Raw genomic sequence first — 6,130 nt, 5'->3', positions numbered from 1 at the left:
AGGGACCTGGCTGAGGCTGGTCGGTGGTGGAGACCCAAAGAGACCCCAGCAGCCAGCACTGTGGCCGTCGCAGTGGGTGACACCCCATGCCCTCTGTGCTGTCCCCTGTGTGGAGCTCTGAGGGAGGAGGTTGCCCATGCCCAATGCCAGGAACAGCAAGTGGGAGACCCTGACCCCAACCAACCCTAACATTAACCCTAACCTAACCCTAAATAATCATAACCCTAAACCCCAACCCTAACCCTAACTTTTTCACCCAAATCCCATCGCTCTCCTCCCTGTCCTAGATCACACTGAACTGACCCAGTTTTAAGTGGGTCTGATGGCTTTCTGGTCCCGGAGAGACACCCTGCTGCAAGGACAAGACGGCACAGAGCTCCAGCAATGCAAAAAACCCTAATTAGCTGATTGCCACACCTTGCAGCTAAGCAGAGCAGGGCAATATCAGTGACAAAGAAACTGCTGCACCAAGGACACCCTGCGAGGAGCCAGGTGTCCCAGTACTATGACTGGCTCTGTTATCTGGAAGCAGTGGTGGAGCGAACGTGGTGGAGAGGACAGCAGGTCCCTCAGGTAGCAGGGAGAAGGCAAACCAATGGGCAGACATGGAGAGAACTGGACAGAAGCATGGCAATCAATTAGCCCAGGAAAAGCTGTGGCCTCCATCCTACTTGGATGGCCACCATGCCAGATGCTGTCATCAGATCACAGGTGTGACAGCATCCTTAATGGGTCATGTAGGGGCTGCATTCCACCCACACCTTGTGTGTCACCACCCTGCCCACCTCTGAAAGCTCTCACATGGCAGCCAGGTGCTCAGTGGAGCGAGGCTACTTGGGAGAAGGCAGGAATTGTCTTCTGCTGACCTGCTCAGTGTGTTATCATGGACACTCGATGGTGGGATGGATGGATGGATGGTCAGTGAGTGTGTGGATGGCCAGTGGGATGGATGGATGGATGGATGGATGGATGGATGGATGGATGGATGGATGGATGCATGGATGGATGCATGGGTGGATGCATGGATGGATGGTCTGTGTGGGTGCAACCATCTGTCTCCATGTCCCTAGGTTGTGGAGCAGCAATTGGCCCAAGGCTGGCCAACAAACAGCACAGCTCACCCCAGTGCAGGAGATTCCCAAGTCCAACACCACCATGCCCGCTGATCACATCCCTTGGTGCCACATCTCCACGGCTCTTGGACAACTCCAGGGTGACTCCCTCACTTCCCTGGGCAGCTGTGCCACTGCCTCACTGCTATTCTGGAGAAGAAATTATTTCCGGTACCCAACCTGAGCCTCCTCTGGGGCAACTGAAAGCCATCACTCTCGCCCTATCGCTGTTCCTGGGAGCAGAGGCCAACCTCCCTCCCCACAGCCTCCTGTCATGGGCTGCAAAGCCATGAGCTCTCCGCTGAGCTCCTCTTCTCCAAACGGACCCACCCCATTCCCTCAGCTGCTCCCACAGCGCTGTGCTCAGACCCCTCACAGCTCCATTCCCTTCTCTGGACACCCTGGATGTCAGATCTTGAGCCACGTCCTCTCCCCTCTCAGCAGAGGGCACGAAGCCAGGGCTTGGCTCCATGCCTCCCTCCATGTACACCCTGCAGCACTGCATGCTCGGCATTCCTGCTCTGTGCTGGAGCAGTGCAGGACGGAGCCTCTGGCCCCCAAAACCTCACGGCCACGATTTCACCTTCTGTGCCCTTCAGCACTGCTGCAGCTTTCCTGGGTCCCCCAGTTACAAAGCAGAGGAGAAGGACCAGGGAAGGAGTTAACAGAGGACGGAGGTTGACTCACAGCTCTAAGCTCTGCTGGAAACCTGGCCAGCTCAGCCAGACTGCAAGCTGGCACCCAGGGCACGGCTCTGCAGCAGAGCTTTCCTCCCCTCTGCCAGTCCTCTCCTCTGCCCCATGAGGATGGCAAGAAGCATCCCCAGCCCTTGCTTGGATTAAGGGTATGGATGACATGCTGGAAATGCACCGGGTCTGTGTTGTCAACCCTGCGCCGTAGGAAGCATCTCACGCCCCAGAGTAATCACTCCAAAAGTATTTGTGATTCACAGGATTCCTGCAGCCCCTGCGGGCCTGTCCCACGCGGCAGGAAGGCTGAGGTCATGGCCGAGCTGCACGCGGCTCAGCGCGGAGTTGGCACCGATGGGTTCGACCCATGGCATCGAGCAGACCTCAGGCACGGCCAAGGTGGCCCCCAGGGATGGGTCAAAGCTCCCCCCTGCAGCAAATATTCGCCGCCCTCCAGATGGAATAACAACAAAAGCTCAGGGACGTGGGTCAAGGAAATGAGAAGGGGTGAGCGGGGCAATAGGAAGCGGCTGTAACCATCTCCTGTCCCTGCTGGACTGGCGCTCCACCCACAGCAAGGCACATAAAAATGCTGTTTTGCATGGTTTTGATGTGCATGAGAGCATGGCGTGGAGCAAGGAGGTTTCTTAGGGACCCCAGCATGCAGTGGGGACAGACATCGGGTGGGGTGATGGTGGGGAGGACACTGGCTCCTTCTGCTGGGGTCAGGGCAGAGTGGGCCACCTCACCTTGGCACACCAAGGTGGAATGGCTCCTGCATGTGTGAGACATCCCCAACCTTGGTGGCTTTGCTTCCCCAGTGCCATGAGCAGGGGGACAGCATGACTTGTGGCTTGGGGACCCAGCATGTCAATGGAGTTTCCCGGGTCCCTGCCCTGCACCCAGCCTGGGGATACAGAAGGTGCAGGAGCTCTCCAGGAAGCCCCCCCAGCTCTGCTTCCTTCCCCTCCACCCACATACACGTCACCACTGAGTGCTGAGAGCGGTGCTGTGGGCACTGCTCAGTCCTGCCAGGTCCCAGCAAAGGACACCTCTGGGTTTGGCAGCGGTGGAGACAGAGGTTGGAGCCTGCAGGCATGTTCTGCCCTCCCACTGCCCCCAGCTTTTGCTCTAGTATCTTCCCTAGATACTCCCTACCCCTATGTATCCCCCTCCTGTTTGGAAGAAGCCTTTGTCCCCTCGCTCTCCACCTCCCCAAGCAGGAGGAGAAGACTCCAAGCACCTTCTTGGGTCCCCCCATCTGAGCCCTCCTCACTGTGCCTGGGGCTGGGACACAACACCAGCCAGCACGTCGGAGCCGCTGGGAACAAGCGATGTTCCTGCATGGCATGCGGCCCTGACAGCGCTGGCTCTGCTTTAAAGAGTAACTTTATCCTGTAATAACAAACAAGAGGAGCCAAGCTCCTCCCCAGCACCGCTTCCTTGGCTCCAAGGAGGAGGACAGCAAAGAGAAAGCCAATCTGAGCTGCCAAAGTGTGCTGCTGGTGGGGCCAAGGATGCGGCAGGGGATGCTCAGCAGGAATGACCCCTCCAGCATGGCCCCTCCTGCTGCAGGGCTGAGCACAGCATGCCCCAGCTCTGGGTGACTGGATCTCCTCTACCATCTCTGTGGCTCCCAGTGCATGGATGGGAGACCTCCAGTTGGAAGATCTAACCTGCCACGTGCCCAAGCCCAAGCGTGTTCCCCATAAAGCCAATGGGACCTGCCCAAGTTTTTCCTGCAGGCACCAAAGGGTCCCACCCTGCCCAGCACCCTGGGGAGACTGCTTCCCAGGGAAACAGGGGAGTCCCCATCCCTGGAGATGTCTGAGGACCATGAAGATGTGGCACTGAGGGATGTGGTCAGTGGGCACGGTGGGGTGGGTTGAGAGGAAGCACCGGGCAGGATCAGTCCAGCTTACAGTGAGCAGAGACAGCAAGGAGGGAACCGTGGAACCTCCAAAACACAACAACCCCAGCATCCTCTGTCACTATGGGAAAGGGCCAGGAAGGAGCCCTTGGGACACAAAATGTCTGGGGAAGATGCTGGTCCCCAGGAGGGCAAAGGCAGCACTGAGCTCCCAGCACACAGCAGCCATGGAGCCACTTGCCCGGGCTGCCAGGGCAGGGAGCAGCAGGGCAGGCAGCAGTGGGGCTTGGGGAGCTAACAATAACATAAAGGAGGGGATGCTGGTGGGGCTGGGGGGCCAGATAGCAAACAGTCGCCCCAGCCCCACGGCTGCGGTGCGCAGGAGGAAGCCTTGGTGCATTATCTGCTGGCCCCAGCGCTGCCTGGGCCAGGGTGTGCTTCCTGCCCGGCTGTGTTGCTCCCACAGCCAGCACCCTCCTCTGCAGCAGATCCCCTGGTGACAGGGCTGACAGCAGTCACTGGCACCACAGTGTCATGGATGTGACCACCCTGCTGCCCCAGCTCTCTGTCCCATGGGTAATGTGGGAGATGAAGGACATGCAGACTCACTCAGGTCCCGGCTGAGGTCCCCGCACTTCTTGCTTATTCTGCTCCAGCGATGCTCTGGAGCTCCAACACCGGCCGTGCTGCCGGTCTGTGTCCTCACCAGCTGGTTTCTGACCTGCCTCCTGCTGCTGCTCCACCTCCCAGCGCTGAGACCAGCAGGTCAAACAGTGAAGCAGCCCCACGCCATCCCCACTCTCCTCTTTCGCTCCTCTCCTCCTGGAGCAGCGTTGACATCCATGGGGCTCTTGGCCCACCTGGTGCAGAACCTGCCCCTAGGTCCCCATCCCACCGGGACTCCCTGTGTCCTTCTCACCCTGTCCTGACACCTGATGTCCCACTGCAGCTCCTAGTGCAACATGCCTTTGTCAGACCAGGTGGGAGACCCTGAGAAGTGACCGCCTTGGAGGGCAAACTCCTTAATTTCTCTGGGGCCACATCATCTTGCAGATGTGCCGGATCATCTTGCAGATGTGCATCTTGCAAGATGGGCAATGCTCAGCCCAGTCAAGTTTGCACCTGTCCTGTGGCTAAAGATGAAACTGGGAGATCCCATTTAAGCTGCTGAATGCAGTTGGATCCTAAATCCTCCATGCTCTGTTCCAGCTTGCTGCACTCCCACAGAGCCAGGTGGGGTTGGCATCCCCTGCTGAGCCCTGGGGAAAGTGCTCTCCCTGCTGCCTACCCATCTCCCACAGCCTCTATGGCAGTGTCCCAATGGACAGCAGCAGCAGGAAAAGACAGGCATGGAAGGAGGAGAATGCTGGAAGAACGAAGAAATCAAAGAGAGCCAGCAATCTGTTCCCTGGTGAGCAGAGAGGCAATGGGCGCAACCCGGCTCTGACACGGCGAGCAGGGGGAGCGCAGGGCTCTGACACTGCCCAGAGCTGGGAGATAAGGCTGACACAAAGGGCAAAGCCAGCGAAAGGGAGTGAGCAAGGCAGGAAACATCGGGCTGGAGAGGAAGTGTGGAGATAATCAGCTGCATGAGCACAAACACCCGGAACCTGTGCAAAGGAAGAGCCCACACCGCTTAGCAAAAGCGCTGGAGCGGGGAGACCTCACCCCTCATCCAGCCTTCCTGAGAGTACGGTACAGATGGACCCCATCTCCAGCCAGCAATACTCCCAGCACCCCTCAGCTTTGTAGGGGCAGCTTGCTTCTCTTCTCAGCCTGCCTGGGAACCCCAGGAAGGAGGGATAAGCTCACAAGCTCTGGCAGCTCTCCCATCCACGGTCATGGAAAGCTGGCCCAGGCTGGGACACAGCTGCAGGTGCTCCCTGCTGTCCCTTTTCCAGTCCTCTCCAAAGTCCGGGCTGCTAAATGTCACTGTCTTGGGAGCGTCCAGAGCTGAAAATACTCACTGCTGGGACTCAGTGGGCTGCAGGGCAGAGCAGGCTGGGGCCAGGGCTTGCTGGAGATCTCTAGGGCACGGCAGGGCCAAGCCATGGTCCCAGCAAGGCCATCTGTCCCAGTGCTCAGACAGATTGCAGAAGGGAGCCTGAGCAAGGGAGATTGGTTGGGAAGTGGGGGGCTCAGGGGAAAGCTGTGGGATTTCATCTCCTACAAGTTGGGTTGCTCTGATCTCCTGATCTTGAAGGAGCATCTGGCTGCTTTGCCCTATAGTCCCCCAAGAGGAAGATCCATTCAGAAGGGGCAAGCACGGGTGGAAAACTTTTTAAAACTGGGAAAACCCACCTCTGGGGCTGCTACCACCTCCAGAACAAAATCACGCAGTCCAGAGCTGCTCAACCCAATTAAGAAGCCCTGCCTGCTGCAGAAGCCCAGTTATTGCTGTTCCCAGCCTCTCCATGTAGAAGTGCCGTTCCCATGCTGTGCTCCCTTTGGGATTGGAT

The sequence above is a fragment of the Lagopus muta genome, chromosome 12, assembly GCF_023343835.1.
Source record: "Lagopus muta isolate bLagMut1 chromosome 12, bLagMut1 primary, whole genome shotgun sequence".
Taxonomy (NCBI): domain Eukaryota; kingdom Metazoa; phylum Chordata; class Aves; order Galliformes; family Phasianidae; genus Lagopus; species Lagopus muta.
This window is presented reverse-complemented; position numbering follows the sequence as displayed.